The sequence below is a fragment of the Phoca vitulina genome, unplaced genomic scaffold (assembly GCF_004348235.1).
Source record: "Phoca vitulina isolate PV1807 unplaced genomic scaffold, GSC_HSeal_1.0 scaffold47, whole genome shotgun sequence".
In the NCBI taxonomy this organism is placed as follows: Eukaryota; Metazoa; Chordata; class Mammalia; order Carnivora; family Phocidae; genus Phoca; species Phoca vitulina.
This window is the reverse complement of record NW_022589750.1, coordinates 3,562,577-3,588,736: the sequence shown is the minus strand read 5'-3', so window position 1 is coordinate 3,588,736 and position 26,160 is coordinate 3,562,577. Positions and strand designations below refer to the sequence as shown.

Genomic DNA, 26,160 nt, shown 5'->3' with positions numbered 1-26,160 from the left:
ATATTAAAACAGTGTGGAACTGGCAACAGAACATAGATTCATATCATTGGACAGAAAAAAAAAAAACACTCCAGAAACAGAACCAAAAATATGCAAGAATTAACACATGGTAAAGGGAGTGTTTTGAACCGGTAGGGAAAGGACAACGTCAGGAAGATGTAAGATTGGATTCTCTAGCTCACATGAGTCATCAGATCATTTTAGGAAAGGATTTGAGATTTAAGTGTGGAAAATTAAGTATGAACGTGTTGGGATAAACAGAAATGTAGACAAATAGCTGTAACATCTCAGAGAAGCATGGGTTGCGAAGAATAACACCAAATGTAGATGTTTAAAAGAAAACATTTAGAAATGTCTCTACATGAAAACAAAATGCTTTTTTTTTTTTTTTTTCACATCAACAAGCACTAAAAGCAAAACCGAGAGGCAAAGGGCAAACCAGGAACAAATTGTTTGCAGTCGATATGGCAAACAAGTTACATCCTTGATACAAAAAGATTTCTTACAAATTAATAAAAAAAATATTAATTCCCCCAAGGAAAAAAATACACAAAGGTCATGAATAAGCAATTCCCAAAAGAAGGAACACAAATGGCCTACAGACATATATCAAAAAACGTTCAAAGAAATACACACTTTTCAAACCTAGATGTTATTCCTTACCATTCAAGTTGGCAAAGATTTTTTTTAATTTTTGTGTATTTATTTATTTATTAAATTACATCCATTTATTTGTCAGAGAGAGAGAGAGCACAAGCAGTGGGGAGTGGTAGGCAGAGGGAGAAGCAGGCTCCCCAGCAAGCAAGGAGCCTGATGCGGGACTCTATCCCAGGACCCTGGCATCACACCTGAGCCGAAGGCAGATGCTTAATGGACTGAGCCAGCCAGGCGCCCCTCAAAATGGTATATGTTTGAATATGAAATCCTGTTTTTAGAAACTAGGTGCATATATGCATTCCTAAGTGACACACAAGGGCATATACCAAAATGTAAATATATATATATACACATATATATATATTTTGGCATATATATATGTATACATATATGCCAAAAGTTTCCCTGGATGGCAGGATTATGGACAATTCATGTTCTTTTAACTTGCCTACATTTTTAAAATGTTTTTTAATTAATATACCTCTGCAGTAAGAAAAAGCATTTTTAAACAGTCATTTGCAGGGGCTCCTGGGTGGCTCAGTCGGTTGAGCGTCCGACTCTTGGTTTCGGCTCAGGTCACGGTCTTATGGGTCATGGGAATGAGTCCCACATTGGGCTCCGCGCTCAGCGGGGAGTCTGCTTGAAGATTCTCTCTCCCTCTCTGCCCCTCCCACTTATGCTCTCTCTCTCAAATAAATAATAATCTTAAAAAAATAAAAAAGTAAAAAGCCATTTGCCAAAGAAAGCACGAGTCCACCCACATTCACAGCAGCATTATTCACACCAGCCCAAAGGCAGAAATAACCCGAGTGTCCACCAACGGATGGACACACACCATCGATGATTCAATTGTTCAAGTTTGGTGGAGGAGCCTCAGTTCTCTAGAAAAGTCACTTAGGAAAAACAGCTCACTCTCTGATAATATGGAATGCATGAGGTGTTCTCGTAGACGGTGAGACAACCAACACTCCAGAGACCTTTCTCCTCCGCCTGGCACCCAGTGCCCTTCCCAAGCGAGCCCTTTTTTCAGCCCATCTCCTTCCAGTCAGCTCCGTCCACTGGGCTTGGGGCCCAGGGGGTCCCACAGCAGAATGGTGGGGGACAGCAGGGTCCCCCCATCCCTGGCCACCCCCTTCCCTCCCAGCAGCAGCCTCAGGATGGGCAGGCGCCCGAGTGTGGCCGAGCCTCTGCCAGCCCCACCAGCCTCCCTGCCCCCCTTCTCTTGGCTCCCAGTCCCGAAGGAGCATTTGACTTTCTTCTGATTCTCCCCTCCTCCCACAACAAAAAGCTGAACATTCCCCAGGCGCTTGGCCTGGTTTCTGTACTGGAGCAGAGATGGCCGGGGAAGGCAGGCTGCAAGAAGCCAGCCCCAGTCTGTGCTCACGCGCCCGCCGGTCAACAAATCGGCATCGATGAGCCCGTTTTTCTGCTCATCCATGGCCAGAGATATCAAAGGACTTTCTTGCTCAGTATCACAGATGAACTCCCTGACTGCTGGGGAGAATGAGAGAAATCAAGTCAGCCTAGGGCACCGGCCCCAGGCTCCCACCAAAAGATGACCCATTGTCCAAGGCTGGGAGGAAGCAGGTGTTCACGGCATCCTCTGCTCACAACCGTGGCCTGTCCGGCAGCCTCGGTATGTCCCCCGTGTCCTCAAATGCCCATCTCCCCCTTCAGGCCCTCAAAAGGATGGGCAGGCACGTGTGCCTCGGGATTTCTCAGCACAGAAGAAACTAGTGTTAATTTTGCTCAGTAACTGCAGTGCTGTGTCCAGATAGCTTTGTCAGTGCAAAAAAAAAAAAAAAAAAAACCTTTGGCCGCTCTAACAAGTGCTCGCCTGAAACAGCAGGAGGCTGGCTGGCGGCGGGAGCCAGGTTAGAGAAGGGAGAGGGAACCCCCCCACCCTCCAGAAAAAGCCGATCCCAGGCAAGGGGCTGCAGCTATGAACACAAGCCTCATCTCCAGGGCGGTGATGTTCGGGGTGAGCAGGGAGAGAAGGCCTCAGGGTGGCTGGGGCACCCGGACTTAGGGGGCCCGTGCAGGCAGGGAGGTGGAAGGACTGGGGTTCTCGGGAGGGGAGGCAATCACCCCTTAGGGTCGGCCAGTAGTGACAGACCCACCAGGGACCTGTAAGGGGGCACGTCTGAGAAAGAAACTTTCATCACAGCATGTGGCCTGCCCAGGAAATGATCATCACCCAGAGCACGGCTCTGACGTGTGCATCAAGGTATGAAAAGTAAAAATTGTCAAGTAAACCCAAATAGGTACATTGACTTAATGATAAAGCAGCGCAAATCAGGCTCCTCCTGCCTGGTTTTCTCAGACGTCCAGAACGGAGGAGAGCCTCTCCCCGGGGCTGGGAGCACTCACTGCACACCCATCACCGCCCAAGGTCCAGGCGTGGGGGCTGCGGAGAAATTAATCAGTAAACCCAACCATGTGAATTGCGCGGGCTCATCACGCTTTGCAGGGTGGACAGGTGCGAGCGAGGTGCTCGTGATGGCTGGCCACGAGGGACCCAGAGAGAGGCTGTTTCTCTGGATTTGAAGTCATCCAGACTCTGGATACTGGAAGGAGAAGAACAGATTTTCAACCCCGAGGTCCTCCACGCGTGCTTCTAGCCAGCTCAGAAATAGTTACCGTGACTCAGCCAAGCTGCCAGCCCTGTCTGAAAACCCAAAACCTGCAAAGAAGATAATTGAAGCAGAAAAATCCTCCATCTGGGACAACTGAACGCGTGCCAGGCCTCCGGGTCTGCCCTGAGGTCTCAGTCCTCAAATGCACAACCCACCTGGGAGTGGGGTCTCGGGCTGACTCGGAGCTGGCCCGCCCATCTGTCTGAGCCTCGGTGGCTGGGGTTCTAGGAGCTCTGGAGAACCATACAGCCCCTCAGCTGGAAGGGACCTCAGAGGACTTCTGAGGCCAAGCCCTTGTTTCTTAAAAAGGCACTGAGGCCCCGAGAAGGGAGGGACTGGCTCGACCTCACCCAGCCAGCCGGTGGTAAAGCCAGGCCCAGGACCCAGAGCTCCTGACCCCAGCTCCAGAGAGATCCCTCCAAACCTCAAGAGCGGGACGACAGGAAATTTCAATTCTTAGAACAGGTGGCCCAAGACCCTTGAGGCAGACCGGCAGATGGACCCACACTGGGGCACCCACAGCGTCCCCCAAAAAGGCCTCCTGCCTGTCCCCAGGGGGGCTGCCTGTTCACCACCAACACTGGGCTGGTGGGACTGGGGTTCTGGCCATGATGAGGCCCTCAGCTCTGGACATGATGGCCCTGTTCTCTAGGAAAGTCACTGAGCCATGCGGCAGCCTCCGGGGAGGAGGGGACAGCAGTAGGGAGCACGGAACGGAGTGGGTGTTTTTGCATCTGCTCCTGAGTAGATTGTGAGCTCCCTGAGGGGCAAGATGCCCAAGGGGCCACCTTAATACCCTGGGAGCTCAGGCACCCCTAAACCTTGATCCGCCCCGCCGAGGCCTGAACCTTAGCCTCGAGAGGAGTGGCTCAGATGTGGTGCACTCTCCCTGGACTGCAGGACCAGGTTCGAGGGTCCAGTGGCCACAGCACGGGAGCACTCGGGAGCACTGGCCTCTGACCCCTCTTGTCCTGGGCTCTACAAGGTCATAGTCCTCCAAAGGCCACCTCTGGCCTCATGTGGACCTTTTCTTCAGCCTCCACCAAGGAAATACACAGAAGGTAGAGATATCATCAGATGGTGAATTCATCTGAAGGCTATGGGATCACGGCCCCAAACAAAGGGGACTCTGAGGGGACCCCAAAAGCACATGGGGCGTCCTTCTTCTTTCGGCCCCACGCCTCTCAAATGTGGGAGGTGGTCTACTTCAGACGCCTCCCCCTCCACCAACTGCTGTCTCCCTGCCTCAGTCTCCCCTCTTAGCGCCACTGTCCACTTGGCGACTGTGGTGATCCACAGCACAATCCAGTCATTCCTGCCTCTTCTGTCCTGTCTTCCACCTGCTGGCATCACAGGATCCAAATGCTGGACACAACCAACAGGGGCTTGTAGAGTGGACTCTGCCCCCCCGCCCTCATCTCTCGCCCCTCACGCACAGACTCCAAACACCCAGCCATCTGCCACCTCTGGGCCCCGTGCCTGTGACCCTTTCTTCCCGAAATGTTCCTGATCCCAACCTGCCCAGCCAACTCCCACCCGCCCTTAGAATGTGGTCAGTAAAACAAGGCTCCAGAGCAAACAGTCTGGGCTTGAATCCCAAGTCCCACACGGACAAACTCACTGTGTGACCTTGGTCAAGCTGTTTAACCTTTATGAGCCTATTTTTCTCACCTCTAAAATGAGAATAATAACTTGACTTCATGGGGCCATGGGGAGAAGTCAGTAAGACAGCACATCAAAGGGTTTGTCACAGGGCCCCACACACAGAAGGTACTTGATGAATGCCAGTCACGATGATGGTGACCAGGAGAGTGATGGTGATGGTGGTGATGGTGGTGATGGTGGTGATGATGGTAATGATGGTGATGGTGATGATGGTGATGGTGATGGTGATGATGGTGATGACGGTGATGGTGGTGATGGTGATGGTGATGATGATGGTGATGATGGTGATGGTGATGATGGTGATGATGGTGATGGTGAGGACAGTGGTGACTGGTGGTGAAGATGGTGATGGTGGGAGCAGAGATAACAGTGATGATGATGACAGTTGAGTATGATGATGGTGATGGTGGTGATGATGGTGATGGTGGTGGTGACACTGGGTTATGATGACACTGAATGATGATGGTGATAACAGTAAATGGGATGATAGTGATGATGGTGATGGTGGTGATGATGGTGATGGTGGTGGTGACACTGGGTGATGATGACACTGAATGATGATGGTGATAACAGTAAATGGGATGATAGTGATGATGGTGATGGTGGTGAACGTGATGAAGACAATGGTGATCATACTGGTGATGATGGTGATTGTGTGAACAGAGATGATGATGATAGTGAGGATGACAGTGAGTGTGATGATGGAGATGATGACGGTGGTGATGATGGTGGTGGTAATGGTGATGGTGGGAGCAGAGATAACAGTGATGATGATGACAGTCAGTGTGATGATGGTGATGGTGGTGATGGTGGTGAAGGTGATGAAGACAGTGGTGATCATGGTGGTGATGATGGTGATGATCATGATGGTGATGGTGGTGATGATGGTGATGGTGATGATGGTGATGGTGGTGATGGTGATGATGGTGATGATGATGGTGATGGTGATGATGGTGATGGTGGTGATGATGATGGTGGTGATGAAGATGAAGACAGTGGTGATCATAGTGGTGATGATGATGATGATGGGAGCAGAGATGACAATGATGATGGTGATGATGATGACAGCAAGTGTGATGATGGTGATGACAATGGTGACAAGAGCAGTGATAATGAAGGTGGTAGTGGTGATTTGTTTGATGATTTCACTTCCTCCGGGAAGCCTTCCCTGATCTTGCCCCACAACTGGCCCAGGTGCCTCCTCTTCCTACTTCCACAGTGCTGGTTCTGACCCCTCCTGCAGCACCTACTGCCCTGTATTGTAATTGCTGGTGTGTGTTCCCCTCTGACCCTCGTGGTGGGCTCCATTTTATTTCCATCACTTATACAGAAACTTAGCATGAGAAAGATGCTTAAGAAATAGTAATTGAAGGATTTTAATATTTGTTGGTCTTTATTTATAGAGATACCATGACAACTTATCTCCCTACACCTACTTCCACTTGCTACCATTAAAAGAAAAAATAGCCCTCATAAAAAGAATGGAGAAAACAGTGACTTTAAAAATAGGGACAAGGGGACAAGTGGGGTGCTACCTGGTTTTTATTGCATGGCTTTCACATTTATCAGCAGAAATGCATCTCACTTGGGCTCTACCACTAACTATAAGAAGCCACCTGGAAGACTCTTGCAGAGTGCCCCAACTTGGAAATCCCATGTTTAGTAACACTGAGAGCCAGGGAGAGAGTGGTCAGAAGAGGTGACAATTCTCCCCATGTGCACTGCTGTCCCCCCACTAGAATGTAAGCTCTGAGAATGGGGACTTTGGTTTGGTTTCACTGCAGAACACATAGTGGACACTCAAGACCTATTTGTTGATTGGCTGAATGAAAACAGCCATGATGGCAGCTCCCATCTGAGTACCCAACTCTGTGTGGGTGGTGGGCAAAGTCCTTTCTCACGTGTCATTGAGGTCGGCACTTTGGTTATTTCTGTTTCACAGATGAAGGCACAGAGGCTCAGAGAGGCTGAGGCAGGGACTGTGAGCGATCCTGTGGACCTCACTCCATAGATGCAGACAGAGAAGCGTCACAGAAGAGAATCTAATTGTCCTTGTTCCCAGTACCCTTCCTTTTAGCTATGGGGGCTCATGGCCATCCGGCTAAAGACCATACTCCCCAGGGATGCCTTGCATCTAGGTGTGGTCACGTGATGAAGTCTGAGGTAATGGGATATGACCAGAAGTGATATATGCACCTCCCTCATCACTTCCTTAAAGAAATTGCTCTCTCTCCCCTCTTCGGGCAGGTTGGAACAAAGATTGGGTGCTGGGGGACCAGCTTCCACCATGAAGATGAAGACAACACCCATGGGGTGGTGGAGCAACAAGACAGAGGGCTGGGTCCTGTCCTGCTGGGTGACGTCATGGAGAGAGCTGCCCACCTCCCAGCTATTAAGTGAAAAAGAAATAAACATCCACTTTGTCTGAGCCAGTGTGTTCTGAGGCCTCTGTGTTCCAGAAGCCAAGCCTACTGCTAACTAGGGATTCCCTGCCCAAGACCCACAGCTCATTTCATTTGTTTGTTTCCGTAGCATCCTGGTACAAGGGAGTGGAGCTGCTGGTTTCACGCTTGTTGCTTTAAGGATCAGAAGGAAGTGCGAAAGCTGCAAAAAAACAAAATCAAGCTAAGAAGCCCCTTGGAAGGCGTGGAATGAGCTGTGACACGGCCAGAGGTCTCCTCCCACCAAAGCTCCATAGCGTGGCAGGATGGATGAGCCAACGCGCGAGGAGTACTGCTCCCCAGATGGAAATCTCCCGGACTAGCCACTCTCCATACTCCCTCAAGGGCCACGGTGTGACAGCAACTTATGAAAACAACACCCCAGTGGCTGTTTCTACACTGGAATGATGACAGTTTGTGGCATCTGGGTTTTCCTCTCACAAGATGACTAGACAAAACAGCTTTTTATTCATATTCACATCATTCTGTGCCTTTGTGAGAATTTTCTCTTGCTATTCCCAGCATGTTCATGGCAGCTACCAGGACATCTTATCTCATGCAAAACACGTGCTCCTGGGAAGTTAACAACTCAGCGTTTCCACAAAACCTTGTCCTTTTAAAAAATGTTATGTGGTGAGCTTTTCCATTGAAAGAAGTGCTATTACGCACCCATACATAAAAGTGGATCATCACCCTCATTGGAGATTCTTTTTAAACCTGGATCCCATACGCCTACCCAGTCTAGCAGCTGTTCATCAGCCACACTGCAGATCCTTGAGGTGCCTCTAAAAGACCGGGGCCCAGAAGCAAATGCAACGTTCAAAACAAGGGTGTCTCTCCCCAAGCGAGCAAGGGCTCTCAGTCCTGTGGCAAATGAGAGTCTCCATGTGCCAGGTAATGGAAAACTCAAGTCCAAATGGCTTAAGAGATTTTTGTGGGTTTGGGTAACTGACAGGTCTGGAGGTAGAGTTGGTTTCATTGAGGGATGTCATCAAGGATTTGGCTTCTACCTGTCCTCTAGGCCTTTGTGGTATCGTATCAACCTAGGGTGGGTGTCCTCATGGGGGCAAAATGGATACAGCAGTTCCAGGCTTTGTACCCACATGCCACACCATCTAAGGTAAGAGAGAAAGGGGCACCTGGGTAGCTCAGTCGGTTGAGCATCCAACTCTTGGTTTCGGCTCCGGTCATCATTTAAGAGTTGTGGGGTCGAGCCCCACATCAGGCTCCATGCTTGGCACAGAGTCTGCTTAGGATTCTCTCCCTCTCCCTCCTCTTCCTCCCCTCTCTCTCTAAAATAAATAAATAAAATCTTAAAAAAAAAAAAAAGAAAGAAAAAGAAAGGGCTGGCTTCCAGAATCTCCCCTGGAAGAGTTAGGGAACTTATTACAAAAGCCTCCAGCCAATGTGCTCTTATGATTCTAGACCAAACTGGGTCACACGTCCATTCCTGAACCAACTCTTATAGCCAGAGAAATGCTGTGTGTTGACCAACCACATGGCAAGGAAGATGGAGTCATCCTGATCGGATTAGACAAATCACAGACAATTCCCGCACCAACCCCCCCCCCCCAGGACCACATGGCTATACACAGAGGAGAAAGGACGGAACAGGTGCTGGGCAGATGATCAGTGACCGAAGATTACACTAACTTCCTTTGGCAGCCACATCCCATATTTGACACACATAAATCCTCCCTTCAACTAAAATCCTTAAGTCTGTCCGATCATAGGAGGACCCATCACACAGTGATGGTGCCATTCACTTTTTGGACCTGTGGCAAAGACTTCAGATTTCTTCCCAACGTTCTTCCTCTGTTTGGGCTGACTCAGTGAATTTCCTCACCCGAACAGAAGACAAAAAACCTCTTACGACCAATCTCTAATCATTGCACCTGCCAGCATCATTTACACTGTCTGTTCTCGCCATGAAACCTCAGCCAAGTGAGTGCTAGCTACAGGGGCTCTGTGGCTCTCTGCTGCTCTAGGAAGTGCTGCAGGTTCCCTGCCCATTCAAAACAGCGAGTAAAGGGCTGTTGTTTCTAAGAAAAATGAACTGGAAAGACAGCACAAGTAAGTCACTAAATTTATAAAAGTGACGTCCACTGAGATGTGGAAGAGGTATCGGGAACAAATTGGGCAGCAGTTGTCAAAAAAGAAAAGGGTTCTGAACTCCGATAACTTCACCAGCTTCTTTGGAGAATCACTTCACTTTAATGAAACCGGAGACCAGAGACCATGCATCACAGGCAGGGTTTATGCAAGAAAGAACACAGAACCCAACCAGCAGACCCAAACTCAAAGAAAATGCCTTGGCCCTGCATCAAAAGCTTGGCAAATGGATGTACATTTATATGTCTTAAAGTCAAATATTTAAGTGTTTATCTGACTTATTTGATTATTCAGCCAACTACTGCCTTCAGCCAGGAAACATTAAAAGGCTTCCCCCATGGCTATCCCACCCCACACACACCCAGCTTCCTGCCATTCAGAACTCTACCGGCCGGCCATCAATCTCTTCCTCAAAAGAGTAAGAACGTGGAGAAGGGCCTGAGCCTAGAACTCAATGTGCCAACAGGTCTGCTTTCTTGTTGATGCCGATGATGGGAGGAGGTACTTTATGACAGTGGGTGTAGGTTGGGGGGACTGGTTGGGACGGTAGTCAAGTCAAGGATCTGTGGGGCAGGTTGGGGGGACTGGTTGGGATGGTAGTCAAGTCTCCACGTGAAGAAAACTTGAGTGTTGGCAGTAAGAATAGAAAGGAACAGGTGTGAATGGGGCATTACAAAGGGAGGATCAACAAGACTGGGTGATCAGTTGACAAGTCAAAGAAGACCAAGATGGAGCTCCTGGGTGACTCTCGTTGGCCTGCACAGAGGAAGTACATTTTGGTTTATAGGTGAGATTTCAAATGTTCTAAGTTTGAGATGATGATATTTGATGTTTCAAGAAAGACTAGAATGTGGATAGATAATTTGGGAGCCATTTACATCTCAACTCTAAGAATAAACAGAGTCATTGAGACAAGACGTCTAGAAGGCTAAGTGGACCACAGGGCTTACCTCAGAATGCACCCACATCTCAGGAGCTTGAGGAGGGCAAGTCAAGGAGGGAGAGAGACAAGGCCTGAGCAGAGACGTGGGGACAGACGTGGCCATGAAGCCAAGGGTGAAGACAGTTCAGTGGGGAAAGATAGGTCCATGTAGGCAAATGCTTCAAAGAGGTCACCACGCTCTCCCCTTGGGGATCTGCCATGCCCAAGACGGACAACCCGCCATCCTCAGGCAGGGCTCCTCTCCCACAGCATGGTGACAGAGGAGGCCCTTCTGTCAGGACCTCAGTTCCGCGATGCACAAAGGACCCTGGGAGCCATTTCAGGCCCTGCTTCCTGCTGTGGGCTCCTCTCCCAGGGCCCAAGGCTGGTGTGTGGAGGGGAGAAGTGGGGGAGCTAAAGGACCACAGAAGTCACCAGGAACCTCCCTAGATAGGCAGCTCCTTTCCAGAGGATGTATCCCAGACTCCTAAGTCAGTTTCTACGTAGCCCAAAGAGTGGGTTCAAAGTCAAACAGAAGGAGGGAGGGAGGGTTGGAAGGGCAAAAGACCAAATAGCACGTGGAGTGTTGACAAGGAGACCTTAGCCATCATCTGGGAATGGGAACACATGAGCTGAGCAATGACAATAAAACCTGTTATGGAAAACATCTTCCTTGGGATGACCTTCATGCTCCCAGCATGGAGCCCAGGGCCCCAGAAGCCTCCACAGACACTGATGACCAGCAGACCATAACTGAGCGTCAGCCCTGCCACACCCACTCAGACAGAATCTTGGCTCTCTGGGATGATTGAGGTCTGGATCTCTTGTCTGGGAGCCAACAAAAGGGCGGTTTACACATCATCTCTTCTGTCTTCACTTCTCCCCAGTGACCTCTTCACCATCTTACCAATCTTCCTGAATAGTTTACTAGCAGTTAAAGGTCATCCTCCCAACCTCTCCCCACTTTGTTTCTACCGGATATATCAGGTCAGTGATGATGGTGATGACGATGATGGTGATGACGATGATGATGGTGACGGTGATGGTGATGATGATGGTGATGGTGGTGATGATGATGGTGATGATGATGGTGATGGTGATGATGATGATGATGGTGATGATGGTGGTGATGATGATGATGGTGATGATGATGGTGATGATGATGATGATGGTGATGATGATGGTGGTGATGGTGATGATGATGATGGTGACGGTGATGGTGGTGATGATGGTGATGATGATGGTGATGGCACAGCACCCTAAAAATCAAGTATTTCAGCTCCGTCTTTGCTCATTTGGTCTTCACAACTACCCTGGGGGACAGGTGGGAAACACTGCCTCCATTTTGCAGGTGAGGACACTGAGGCTTGCAAAGGTGAAGCAACTTCCTCAAAGTGCTAAAATGAGTTGACGGTACCGCCTGCCTCGGAAACCTGGCATTTTTCCCTCCCAACCCAGTGCCCCACCTCCAATATCCTGTTGCCTCTGGATGCCCTCCCTTTCACCTCTACTGCATCCGACCTTATGTTCTCCTGGGTCTGTTCCTCAAACAACGGGTAGCCCCAAACCCTGTCCCTCTTCCTGGCCAAAACCCACAATCATTTCTTCCACTTCTTTTTTTTTTTTTTTTTTTTAATTTCCATTTCCAACAGGACAGTTGGGGCTAGTTGCCCACGTTTTGGAGACAGTTTATCTCCAGCTGTGATCAGTTCTTTCCTCTGCCTCTTCCTTTGTTAATTCCAAGATGCCGCAAACAGGAAAGACAGCGATAACATGGCCAGATCCCACGTTCACCCAACTGTGTGACCATTACCTGCTGCAGAACAGGGCAGGGTGCTACTCCAGGAAAGAGGGGGGAAGCAGCAGTGTGGCTGGCTCAGCTTCAAAAATGCATGCCCTGCCCTCTGACTTCTATGCAAGGTGAGCAAGATGCTGGGACCCACGACACAAAGCTCGGAGATGAGGCACTATGAATCGTCACCATTTAAGAATGTGATGATGCTCTACACTGGACTTCCTAGAGTGGGTACCGGGGAGCTCCCCCAGCAAGAAAGCTCCTTTGACAGCATGAAGCCAGGACACCCTGGGTGGTGGGAGGTGGCTGATAAAGTCACACAGGAGGTGAAAATAATTGATCGTCAAAATATGTCCATCACTAATAACAGCACAAAATACGTATTTCTGTGTATTCGTTTCGGACTCCATGTGTTAGGCACGCTGGAGGCTGAGAAGTAGATGGGAAACCTGACCCACAGAAAGTAGGTAACTTGCCCAAGGTCATACCCACCATAACTGGTGGAGCTGGGATTTGAACTCAGATAGCCTGGCTCCAGAGTTCAGACCCTTAGTCAAACCAACTAGGCCTGACCACAACACAGCGAGGCTCACTCTTTCACAAGCCAGAGCATTCCACGTCCACACGCACGCGTGCCTTTGAGTAAGATGCTGGCATGCTGGGGAAGGCAGGGTGAGCACGTGTCCTAAGGACCTGCCCTCAGGAGCTTCTGAATATCCCAGGGGGTGGCAGCTTCTCGACCCTGGGATCTGGACACGACTTCAAGCCCCAAACCTTGGGTGTCAAGTCTGGTGAACAGGCTCAGGGATCAAGCCTGGGTGATGTTGTTGTTGGATAAAAACGAACTGGGGCTGCAAAGCAACAAAACCGGCTTCCCCCGTGGGGCTGGTAAAAGGGCTGCCCAGGCCAGTGGAAGTGTTGCTCCTCCCAAGGTGGCTACTAACGTGGACAGGACACTCATCTGGGCCTGTCAACCCGGGTCTGTTTGGTGAAAAACAAGAAAGTCGGCTCCATCCTTTAGAGTCACACCTCCGAAGCCAAGGAGTCATGAACTTGGGAGTTGTTTTTCCAGCGGTGGAGACGAATTTCCACTGATGTGCACACCCGCTCACCCGCTCCTCAGCTCTGCTTCGTAAGGAATGACACACATTTTCGAGAAGGCTGGCCAGGTGAGGAGTTCAGCCCAAGGCCGTGCGCAGAGAGACGCTCGCTGACCCTGGATGAGCATGAGTCACAGCACTGAGCTCCAACCAGCTCGAGCTGGCCGAGTCCCATCCCTAATCCCTCTGAAAAATGCAATCGCTGAACTTATACGCCGCCATCCTCGTCAACCTGTTTCCTTCCTGCATCGGTTGGGTTTCAGTGCCATGAGCGGCCGGCACCACGGACTTCTCTTGGATGCCCCCTCCATTGCCTGAGCAGTGCCTCTGGCCCTTGGTGCCAACAGACCGATCCCCTGGAGTCCTCATTCAACATATCCACCAATCCCTGGGCCTCCTGCGCTGGTCACTGTCCCCAGAGAGCTCAGGGCGCTGTGATACTGGTAACAAGAATCACGCATCTTTCAGGCTCCGTTTCCAAACGGCTTCCCTCTTTCCTTGCAAGACCGCTGAAAATGGTACGGAACCAGCTCCGGGAAACTCCTAGAGAGGCACCAAACCCCCCGCACCCAGGAGAGCCGGGAACCCCAAAAGGCAGCCACACCAAAGAGAAGGCCACAGCCACGTTCACGGGAAACACTTTCCAAGCACCTACTACGTGCCAGGCACCAACCAGGCCGGATGCTGCCGTCTGCGTCCCCAGGAGGCACAAGTGGGATCAACAGGTGCAACTTCCAGAATCCTTCTCCAAGGACTGACCTTGCAAGAGAGTGAGCACCTGCCACCAGAGGGGACAGAGCAGAGGCTCAGTGTTCTTTGCCGGGGTTAAGTGTAAAGGGGATTCCTCCACTGGGCGCGGGATCAGATGCTGGATGATCTCTAAGGTCCTCTCAATCCCTTACATTCAATAAGTCTATAAAAATCCGATGCAAAGACATGCACGCGCACACCCCCAGCCTACCCCAGACACTAAAGCACCTTTCTTGCAGAGACTGAGACTTTGACCCCAGGCTACTGCAGGGATGGAGCTGCCCCCCAAATTCACGCCCTGACCTGATGAACTCTCCGGGCAGGAGGTGACTGAGAACGGTCCTAGGGACTTGCTTGAGTTCAAGTTCTTCCCAAACGACTCACTGTCGGGCTCCGGCCACCACCCCATGGGCAGCTTCGCCTTCTTCCAGCCCTGCTCTCTGTACACAGGTGGCAGGTGTCTGGGGGCCCAGGTGGGAGACCCGCCGCCACCTCTGAGCCGTTGCTGGCCAAGCCGGGGGCCCCCATGGGCACTGCCTCCTCCTCGCAGGGCCTCCACTGTGCAAAGCGTGCAAAGCGTGCAAAGCAAAGCGTGCTGCCAGCCTGCTTTCAATATCCGCTCGTCCCTCGCTGGCCTACCAGCCAGACGGTCCCCCCACCCTTTTCTCTTTGAAGAAAAGTGATTTAATTTCATGAGACTTTGGGGTAATCATGTTATGATCTTCAACATTAACCAGAACCAACTCCCTGCTACAGCAGGGTGGGGAAGGAAAGGGGAAGAAAAAAGTAAACAGTCCCATTCGAGATTGCCAGAAATGGGGGGGGGGGAATCACAGCAGCTGCTTTGCTGGTTCCCCTGTTGAGGACGGGCCTCTGCCAGAAACGGGGGCCTCGGTGCCAAGGTTTCTGGAAACAAGGAAGTTGGGCTTGGCAGGGCCTCTATTTCTACAGGTTAATCAGCTCAATTCAGGGGAGGGGGAGAGATATTGGTTTTCATTCCCCAGCCTCCCTCTTATTCCCACCCCACCCCCACCTCCACTCACCCCCCTACCCCCCCCCCCCCCCCCCCCGCCCCCAGCTGAGATGACCTGACATCCTCCTGGGCCTGAGCTCAGGGCCTCCCTGCCTCCTCTCCAAGGCCAGGATGCAGAGCTGCTCTAGAGACCAGGGTTCCCCGAAGGGCTTCGCTTCCACGCCCCCTGCCCACCTATCAAGGCTTTTCGGACCACAAAATGAGGCTTGGTGAGAAGGTCGGGTTGAGAGAAGGCAAGGAGAACTCAGGAGGATGGGTGGGGGGGCTTCTAAAAAGAAAAGGAATAATTCAGGGCACAATCCCAGAACAGTGCATCTAAGGGTTAGCTGGAGCCAGCGAGGAATTCTCATGAACAATGGTCCTTCTTGGCAGACAGTCCAAGGGTGTGGTGCTAGCTTGAAAAAACAGCAAATAACCCAGGCTCCAGGGGCCGCCGGGGAGGGGGCTGGTGTGAAGCTGCAAAGCTGGGGCCAGGGCCTTCATGCAGACACCCAAGAAATGGTGGGGTCACACAGGAAGGCAGTCCCGTTGGGGCTCTGGCCGGAGAAACCCGGGCAGACCTGGGCTCTGTCTCCTGGCCCTGGCTTCCCTCCCATCTCTCGGGGTTGCCTGTCTGCTCAGACCCCACAAAGGACGCTGCGGTTTCTCCAGCCCCCCTTCCTCCCCAGGGATGCTAAAACTCCAGCACCTGCTAGGGGCTGTGGCACGCAGGGACCACCCTGGCACCTAAGGTCCCCGCTCAGCCCCCAGCATCCATTCGGGTTTCCAGCCGGGACGCGGAGCATCTGAAGAATCCTGGAGGGAAACAAGACCCCGGACGTGACTCTGAGACATATGTTTGTGGTTTAAGTCCCTTTTCTAGGGTGTAGGGAAAAGAAGTGAAATCAGCCACCGAGCTGCGACAGCCACATCGCCCCTCCCCCCAGGCCTCCAATCCAGGCTGCTGGCTGAGGCGCATGCGCGTGGGCTTTCCCTCCGCGGGGCAGGCAGGTGGGCACCGTGCGCCCCCACCCCACCCCACCCCCACCCCCGGACCCAGGGTCCGGTGGAAGCCAAGTGCGTTGGCCTCCGTGGGCCACGACCGTGCCGGATGGAGAAACTATAATGCATTTTAATAACATTTTTGTCTTTGCGAATTTTTGGTCTTTTGTTTGCTTTTCAACTTCATATAAAAAAAATTTAATTTAAGATAAAGGTCAAACAGAGTGGAACGGAGGGATTATAAAGTCTAATTACCGAGAATGTGAAGAGGTATCATTATACCAGAGAAGTGATCAAAACGGGCTTAGAGCAAGCCTTCGACCATGTCAGGAGCTTAATGTGGCGGTTCCAGAGACTGCCCTTTAAATGCTCCAGAAATACTGAAGAAAATCACTACGTCCAAGGGTATCGGCGTTCAACCTGTGTTACATCAAAATTAGATCTGTATCCCGGGAGAGAGCAGACTCCTTCAGGCACCCCATGGGGGTGAACAGAACCTGGGTTCTTGAGCCCCATGGCCTTGGAGGCCTGTGGCTATTCTCTCAATACCGAAAGTTCCAAGAGTCTGGAGGAACCAAGGTCTGTGGGGAAGGGGACAGCTAGGGACTGGGGAAGGGCTTTTGGGAGACACTGTGGAGGTCACCTGGGGCAGGAACATTCTGGAACAGAGGAGTCCAGAAGTCTTGGGAAGCTCCAGTTGGGGGTCTAGCCGCCATGAATTGATACATAAAGCACGTGTCTCTTAAAAGCAAGCTGCAGGTCAGTGGCAGCTTGGACTAGTGGCAAAAGTGCTGAACAGAGAGGTAAGAGATTTAGGTTCTAATTCCATAACACTTTTTTTTTTTAAGATTTTATTTATTTGTCAGAAAGAGAGAGAGAGATCACAAGCAGGGCGAGCGGCAGAGGGAGAAACAGGCTCCCCGCTGAGCAAGGAGCCCGATGCACGGCTCCATCCCAGGACCCAGGATCATGACCTGAGCTGAAGGCAGACGCTTAACTGACTGAGCCACCCAGGCGTCCCTAATTCCGTAACACTTGTCCAAGGTCCAGGGTGGGGGTGGGGGTTAGGCTAAAGGAGCTGGGCTTCCACCATGTCCACTCCCTGTGTCTCTATGACCTCTCTAAATAGTGGAGTGAGTTTAGACAAAAGTAACACAGTTCCCTTTCTATAAGGGGGGAAATAGCCACAGATGAAATTTTCCGAGTTGTCCTCACCAGGTGCTTAAGTAAAATCCACCCATATGGATCACAGCTAACATTTCTCGAGCACTTGCTACGAACCAAATACGGTCCCACGCCCTTGAAATAACCCATCTGATGCACAGCAATCCCGTGAGGGGACGTCACCATCACCCCCAACAGACATTAGGAGAACCCTCCTGGGAAGGGCTCTCTCTCAGAAGGCTGCTCGCTTACACCCAGGCTACCCACCGAACTCCTCCCAGGAGAGAGGTCCCTAGGTGGTTCACTCGCCTGTGGCATAACATAGGGTCTTGGCCCACTCACCAAGGAAGACAAAGGTGGAACATACTAGGGCCACAAACAGAGGGTCAAGACCTCAAACATTTTCTTAACATGGGGAATCAACTCAATCTTTCTTCCTTAGAAACACCTGGAAGCCCTGTAAAACACTTTTTCTTGGGCTCTGCATATTCATCCTCCAAACTGCCTTTGGCTCTTCTGTCCCCAGATCCCAGTTGGTGACAAAAAGCTAGGTCCCCGAGATGCAGACAAGGCAAGATCTCAAAGGTGAAGGAGCCAGGGAAGATGATGCTCAGCAGACTCAAACTCTTCTCGAAAAGGAAATGACCTCCTTGGCCTTATTATTTTGTTTTTGCCAAAATGAAAGTGGATTAATCCACATTCAAACCAAAATAGTTTATACGCGGGGGTCTGCTGAGGGCTTTGTAATTATGAAATATGAAAGAAAAAAATATTCATTCCTCTGCTTAAATGTCCCTAAAACTTAATTCCTACTCATTCTGTTTAATTCCCATAACTATAAACTAGCTGAATAGACCTTTAAAATGTTTTAATAGGAAAATTCCTGGGAGGGGAAGTGAGATGTTGGTGTCTAAGAGGTTCAAATTTAACAGCTGAGAAATGTGTCTCAGCAGCCCGCAATGCCCACAGGATTGTGAAATTCACCAGCACGCGGCTCCTGGTGCTGGGTCTTCGTAAACCGTGGAAGAAGCCAGGCTGGGAAGTCAGAGGCTATTTGCAAGGATGGGAAACTTTGGTGTCCTACTTTGAAAAGCAGACGAGCTTATTCCTATACTCACGGAGGGGTGGATGCGTGTCCAGAATGCAGGGCACCAGCCAGGAAGAGAAAGCTAGGGGTCAGTTTGGATTGTTCTGCGTAACTTGGAAACCTGCCACTCCCCCTCCTTCACTGTGGATCCCCTGCTAAAAACTTGAGGTTGACATACTGTTCCCTCCCAAGGGTCTAAAGTGAGAAAAGACCTATTTAAAAAAAAGGACCTTCACCAGGGAACATAATCCGACTCTCTCTATTCACACCAAAGAGGTCCTTCCATAAGCTCATCAATGCCTTTTTAGCTCAGTGGTTTATGCATCTATCCAGCCAATAAACCTTTATTAAGTGTCCCCAGGGAGACACTGAGCATTGTGCTGGGAGCTCTACGTAGGCAGAAGCAAATGTGTGGGTTTGTGCCCTGGGCAGGGAGCATTTTGGCCTAGGAGCGATGCACTTGGCATTCGTCCCCCAAGCCCAGAGCCTCCACTCTCATCTCACCTGGTGGCGGGCTGGACACGCAGACATGCCTGCAAGAACTCCACACCCAGGCCCAGAGTACTAGAGCTACACAAACCTAACAGGACCCGGGAGCCGGCTAAAGAGGTTGGAAGATGGGAGCTGGGAACAGGCAGAGGAGGGCCTCGAATTCTGTGCAGAGTTTGGACTTGATTCTGTAAGAGACGGGGATGGAGACTCAGAATCATAGGAGCAGGGAGCTCGGAGGTGGGTGTGCCAATGAACAAGGGGTGTGTGAAGGAATATGTCTACAGCCCATGGCAAACGTACCTTATTTCGCTGACACATGTAACTATTATCATGAAAACCGTTACTCCACGGGGGCACAAGGCTCAAAGACACTAAGATACAAAATATCTGTCCTCTTCTATGGCTTACTCTAAAACTCAGAGCACAGATTCCTTGTCCATACTCATGTCCACAGTCTATGGAAGATGTCTTCAACAATTGCAGGAGTCAATATCATGTCTGCATCCCTACCGAAGGTTCCATGGTCAATACGAGTTACTTACGGCACCCCGGAGTTCAATTTGACCATTCTGGTCATCCGTCATGGGATTTCCTGTTTGGCCCACACAGAATGCAACCAAAACAAGTCTATGACGTCTTCAATACAACCAGTGATTTTTCTTCACCCAACAAGAATATATGCTATTGCATTTTATTCGTTTTTTAATATTTTATGACTATATCCACGGGCGGGGGGGTGTCCACTCTATTGCATTCTTCTCTAGGCACACATTATACAAGCATTTTATACCTTTCCCCAGACGCTCCAGATGCATGTATATAATCTTACACGGGGTAAGAGGATGTGGAGCGTCCTCTCCTAGGTGTCTGGCCTGAGCAGTGCGACACGCCTATGAGACCTTCAAGTGAGGCAAGAAATTGGGAGTTGCAAGGTTTGGAGCTCAGAGGCGCGCCAGGGCCAGAGACAGAAAACGGAGAGGGTTTGAATGGCTTCGTGTGAGGCCAAGAGAAAGGGTGAGATCATCTACAGAGAGGATGTATACAATGAAGAGAGGAGAGAACTCGGGCTTGACTCCCCCATGTGGCAGTCAGACAGACGAGGAGGAGCCGGGAGACAAGGCTGTGCAGGAAATGGACAGATGGACGCATGTGCAGACAGACGCATGCATGGATGGATGCACGCATGCATGGATGGACCCATGCATGGAAGGATGCACGCACCCATGCACAAATTTATATGCAAACAACCCCAACCAATGACTGTAATCAGCAAAGTAAATAGGACTACTTCCCCAATACACTCATTATCTTCCCTGCTGGCTTATGGTTTCTACATCCCTACAAGACAATATAACTCCTCTTTCCCACTCCTCCAAAGATGGCAACAAACCACCACTGGTCACTAGACCTTGACCAAGCAATAGCCAAATAAGGGACCTATAACTGGGATGCTCTGCATTGCTTACTTAATGCTTGAAAGATAGATAAATCATACTGGAAAATGCTGGGTAAAGTGATCACGATGGATTTCTCTCCTTCCCACAGGACAATAATGCTGTGACAATAGCCCCTTCCTCGAGGTACGCATCAGTCTGGGCTACAAGCGAATCATTACTCTGCTAAACACACGTAATAACCTCATTCATAGCAAGGCGTGGAACCTTCGGATTATGGACTAAAGCCTGCCTCTGAGCTCAGACCACGGAGAAACACCATTCTGTGCTTAATGTAGCAAAAACACAACAAAGCTCAGATAGTCATTAATAACGATATCTATAAAAGGCTACAGGACGGATGGAAATTAGTCTTTCCTTAAAAAAAAAAGAAAAAGAAAGAAAGAAAGAAAGAAAGGTATTATCGTCTCGTCCCGGGGGTGGGATTTCTTAGTAGAAAAAAAGGAAAAGCAGAAGTTTGAGAAGATGGGCTTTCAGGTTTTAAATAGGCATCTAACAAATTCTAAAAATGTTGCCACAACCCTGTTTTTTTTTTTTCCCCCTTAACATAAACGCAATGCTGGCAAGAGCTGTGTGATTTCTACTACGAGTTGACATTGTCACACCTACAGATACACTGGGTGTCAGATATCCTCATCACATGATCCATGAAATGTAATGCCTGAACATAATGTTATGTGCTATTTTTCTGAGCTTTCTCTTGAAAAGCAGGGTAACTTCTTGGGTAGTAGTAATTTACCTTTCACACTTCTGTAATAATCAAGGTGCCTGATTGCCCTGAATAACATTCCAGGCTGTCAGAATATTTCGTGGCTGTGAATTAGCATTTCAAAACCTTTTGAAACCAAGGGTAGGAGGGCTTTTTCCCTGCGCTAAAGACTGCTGGCTGCAAAGAAGCAAGTGTTCAGTACCCACCTGGAGAAGCCATATTTCGGTCGGGGAATACTGGAGAGAGCTTTCAAAAAATGTGTCAAAAGGCTCAAGGAGCATTCTGGCTCCGTAATCACACAGCCTGAAATTTCCCCAAACTGTCTTAAGTTTAAACATTTTGTTCAACGTCCCCTGGAATTCATTAAAACATCCTGAAAATCTCAACACTTTCGGCACAGAAACATTTTTCTACCTTGCTTCTCCAGCCCAGGGAATAGGCATCAAGGTCTTCCGTGAGGCCACAATCTCCAACCTCGAGTTGAGAAAACCATACCAGGAAAGCCTGGGGTCATCAAATTGTAACAGTGGCCTCAGAAGCTTTTTTGCTAGCAGGTCGAGCATCCAGGTATGAGGATCCCCCGAGATAGGCCACATCCAGTGGCCAGCATTTGTAGCTTCCCATCAAGCTTGTCTCCAACTAAAAACCAGTCCTGGTTCCCCATCGCTTATCAGTGGTTCTCCAGGTGTGGCCTCCAGACCAGCGGCACCAGCCCCACCTGGGGACTTGTTAGAAATGCACATTCTGGGGCCTTCTCCCCCACCTCCTGAGTCTCTAGGGGAAGGGCCCAGCAATCTGTGGCTCTGACCACCACTTGCCTATAGAAAGCCCACATGGTTCAACCTGCCACCATCTTGCCCATGCTACTCTCCGCTCCATCCCCTATGCTTCCCCCCATTCCAAGCCTAGGTCCTAGCCAAACTCCTTCACGGACCGGATGCCCCCTGAAAATGCCAGCCCCACCCTTTCCCTCCGGACCATCAGCACTCACTGCACTCCCGAGAATCTGCCCCATTTGTTCCACTACCACTAAAGTAACCCAGATGGAGCCCTCGGATCCCTCTTCCACCAGGCCTCCTCTACCTCCCTGGGAACTGTGCGGCTCTCCTGGTGGGATCAGAGCCTCCCTCGCCCCCAGGGCTCAAAGACTCAACACACTCAGCTGTACGTGGTCCTGGGGGTTTGGACCTGCCCTCTGGTGGCTTCCCATCTACGTGAATCTTTTTTTTTTTTTTTAACTGAGGCGAAATTCACATAACATACAACTAATCACCTAAAGTATCCGACCCAGTGGCAGTTAGGACATTCACAAGGTTGTACAAACACCACCTCTGTTTAGTTCCGAAACATTTCCATCGCCCCCAGAGAAGACCCCATACCCATTCTAAGCAGTCACTCCCCATTTCGCCTTCCCTCCAGCCCCTGGGGAAAGACTAATCTGCTTTCTATCTCAATGGATTTGCCTATCCCGGCAAAATGAATAAATGAAGTCATATAATACGTGACTCCTGAGTCTGGCTTCTTTCACTCAGCATGATGTCTTTGTGGTTCAACGGTGTTATGGTCCTTCATTTCTTTTTTATGGCCGAGTAATATTCCATCGTGTGTTATATACACCATGTTGTGTTTATCCATCCAACCACTGATGGACATTTGAATTGTTTCCGTCTTTTCAGCCACTGTGAAGAATGTCAAGAACACTGATGTACAAGACTCTGTTTGATCCCCTGTTTTCAGTTAGTTTGGATTTATACCTAGGAGTGGAATTGCTGGGTCATATGGCAATTCGATGTTTAACTTTCTGAGATACCTGCACGAGTTCCTCAGTTTGCATCTGCTCCATCTTCCCCCAGCGTCGTCTGCGAGCAGGAATGACAGCTCAGACAACCTCATGTCATACCCGCACACCATACCCCGACCTCAGCATCGTGCCTGCCTCGTACGTAGTAGGTAGGCATCACGATGAACGTCACAATGATAACACAGAGAGCTCACTATGTGCCAAGCATTTTGCTAACTGCTTTATGTGTACTGACTTAGTTCATGCTCACAATAGCCCTGTGAGGTACGTACTGTTATTACCAACCCCATCTTTCAGACGAGCGAACTGAGATGCAGAGAAATTAAGGAACTCGCCCAAAGTTACGTGACCAGGAAGTGGCAGGGCCAAGATGAATTAGAACCCAGGAAGTCGGGGCGCCTAGGTGCCTCAGTCAGTTAAGCATCTGCCTTTGGCTCAAATCATGATCTCAGGGTCCTGGGATGGAGCCCCACATCAGGCTCCCTGCTCAGCGGGGAACCTGCTTCTACCTCTGCTGGCCCCCCTGCTTGTGCTCTCTTTCTCTCTCTGTCAAATAAATAAATAAAATCTTTTAAAAAAATAACATGTAAAATTAATAACTTTGGGTGCATTTTCCCTCACCTCCTTAAAAACAAACACGATGGGTGTGTGTGTGTGTGTGTGTTCGGGGGTGGGGGGAGTAGTCCGATACCTGAGGATCAAAATGCAAAACCAGGTAAAACATAGTAAAAGAGCTCATGATGAAAAATATCTGGTCTTCAGCATCTACTGCTACTTTTTGTTCTTTTCTTTAAGCTTTCTTTCTTTTTATTTTTTTTTTTTAAGGGCCGATCATGTGTCAAGTATCCCACATAGGTCCTAATACTCACAAAAATCCAATAAAGATAGGTATAATTACCTCCATGTTATGGATAGGAAAAGTGATGCTTTTACTTATTTATTTTTAAAGATTTTATTTATTTGAGAGAGACAGCATGAGCAGGGGGTGGGGGCAGAGGGAGAGGGAGAAGCAGACTCCCCGCTGAGCAGGGAGCCCGATTCAGGGATGCATCCTAGGACCCTGGGATCATGACCCAAGCCGAAGGCAGACGCTTAACCGACTGAGTCACCCAGGCGCCCAAAACGACGCCTTAAATACACAATGCTATTTATTAAGACCCCATCTGGCGTCGTCTGGGCCAGGACAGAGTCCTATGCACTTCCACACACCATGTTCAACAAGATGGGATCACCGATGTTCATAGCGATGACCTAAATCATTCAAGACAAAAGCCCAATTATGTTTGGGGTTCCCTGTGTAAGAAGGCAGGTACGTATAAAATGCATTACAGAACGATGCATCAAAGTGACTCCGATAAAATAAAAGTGTTGCCCTTGAGGAGCTGGGGTGATTTTCCGGAAAGTTTTCTTCTGCAGAAGCTCTCAAGCCTGCTGGTGGCTGGCCGGTCAGTGAGCCTACGAGGTGGGGAGACAAGGCTGCCTTGCCACCTGCCGGCTTTATGGAGATGTTCCAAAAACCGCAATCAGCAGATGAATGATAAAAACAAGGGAGAAACAGCAACCACAGTATCAGAAACACCCAAGAAATCAATCCAGGCAGAGATGGGCTATGTTAAGCAGAATGGGAAGGGTCACCAAGAAAGAGCCTGACAGGTCAGGCTCTGGCCCCTGGAAGCAGATCAGCAGAAAGAGCACAAAGCAAAGAAACAAGTGACAGCCCTGAGCAATCACTAGGTAACAGACTCAGGGGGTCACCGCGGGATCTGTGTGCAATCAACCACTCACACGTCAAAGTGAGGATTAAGTGATGAAATTATTTCAGCCCATGTACCCGTCTGCCTGTTGTTTACACAGTAAATTGAGTGAGGTCAAAAATAAAAGGTGGTATAAGGTGGTACCAGGCCTCTCCTTACAAACCATGTCCCCTGGGGCCCTAGGGGTGCCCAGCCAGGCACCCCCACCTGAGATTTTATATGAAGAAGAATCTTATGGGGGCGCCTGGCTGGCTCAGTCCGTAGAGCGTGCAACTCTTGATCTTGGGGTTGTGAGTTCGAGCCCCCCATGTTGGGTGTAGAGGTGACTTAAAAAGATAAAATCTTAAAAAAAAAAAAAAAAGAAGAAGAATTCCAAGAATAAAAAAACACTTGGTGAGCAGGTGGGGCAAGAAGGCGACCCCTAGAGTAGCAGAGGGTCTCTGCTCGGCTGCTGAGCACGTGGAGCTCCTAGCAAGCACACCTGCATGATGCACGTTCTCTTGACCACCTGTCTGTCTTACCAGCTTCTCTTCACCCTTGGTGCTGGACCAGCCCCAAATCCTACCAGTTCTTCCTTCAAAACACTGGCTGGCTTCTTTCCCACCCCCTCTGCTGCTAAGCCAGGCAAGTCTGCCCCTCACCTGAGTCCAACATCCTTCCCGCTGCCAGTTCCTGGGGGGGCCCAGGCCACTGTCCACCCTGCTCCCCTGCCTGGAGCAAGCTTCCTGGATTTCCCATGGGGTCAAAGGCCAGACCTCCTGGGTGTCTCTAGCTCTGATCCTCCAGCCCGGGGCCCTTCCCTGCTTCTCATTTGTGCCCATTACCCACCAGCAGCCAGACAGGTTACCAGCCTACCTGAAACCCTCCTAAAGCTTCCTATGGTCCTCAGAATAAAATCTAACCTTCTTACTGAGCCCACAAAGCCTATCCTGATGGCAGCCCCCGTGCCTTGCTCTCCACTGCCTCTCCCACAGCCCCCTTCCTTCCCACCGGCCTGTTCTCTGTTCCTCAAATATAGCAAGCTTCTTCCCACATAGGGACCTTCCTCCTTGTTCTCTTGACCTGGAATGGTCTTACCTTCCCTCCCCGTGCGGCTGCCTCCTTCCCATTCAGGTCTCAGCTCAAATGCACCTTCTCAGAGAGGTGTCTCCTGGTGCCTTGTCTAACGCTGCCCTCCAACCAATCACTACCTGCTATTACCTCCCATCATTTACATCTAGAACATGGATTTTGCCCACAGAACCTGAGCTTCATGAGAGCAGAGACCCTGCTTGTCCACACTGGTGTTTGCAGCCTCCAGAACTCTGCCTGGACACAGTGGCTGTTCAGCAACTGGTTGCTGGCTGAGTGAGCAAATGAGTGGATAAGTGAGTGAATAAATGAATGGGAAAAGGAATAAGGGAATGAATGTATGTGAATAAGTGGGTGGTTGGATGGATCGTCAGATGGATGGATGGACAGACAGATGGTTGGATGGATGGGTGGATGAATGGATAGATGGATGGGAAAAGGAATAAGCAGATGAATGGAATGAATGTGTGAGGGATGAATGGGTGGGTGGATGGATGGAAGGAAGGAAGGGTGGATGGATGGGTGGATGGATGGGT

At 49.9% G+C, this 26,160-nt stretch overlaps 1 protein-coding gene across 2 annotated transcripts in view; it reads right to left on the bottom strand.

Annotated features, from left to right (window-relative positions):
• NTN1 (netrin 1) overlaps positions 1–26,160 on the bottom strand; it is a 178,762-nt gene that overhangs the window by 111,499 nt on the left and 41,103 nt on the right. The gene's annotated exons all lie outside the window — the stretch shown is intronic.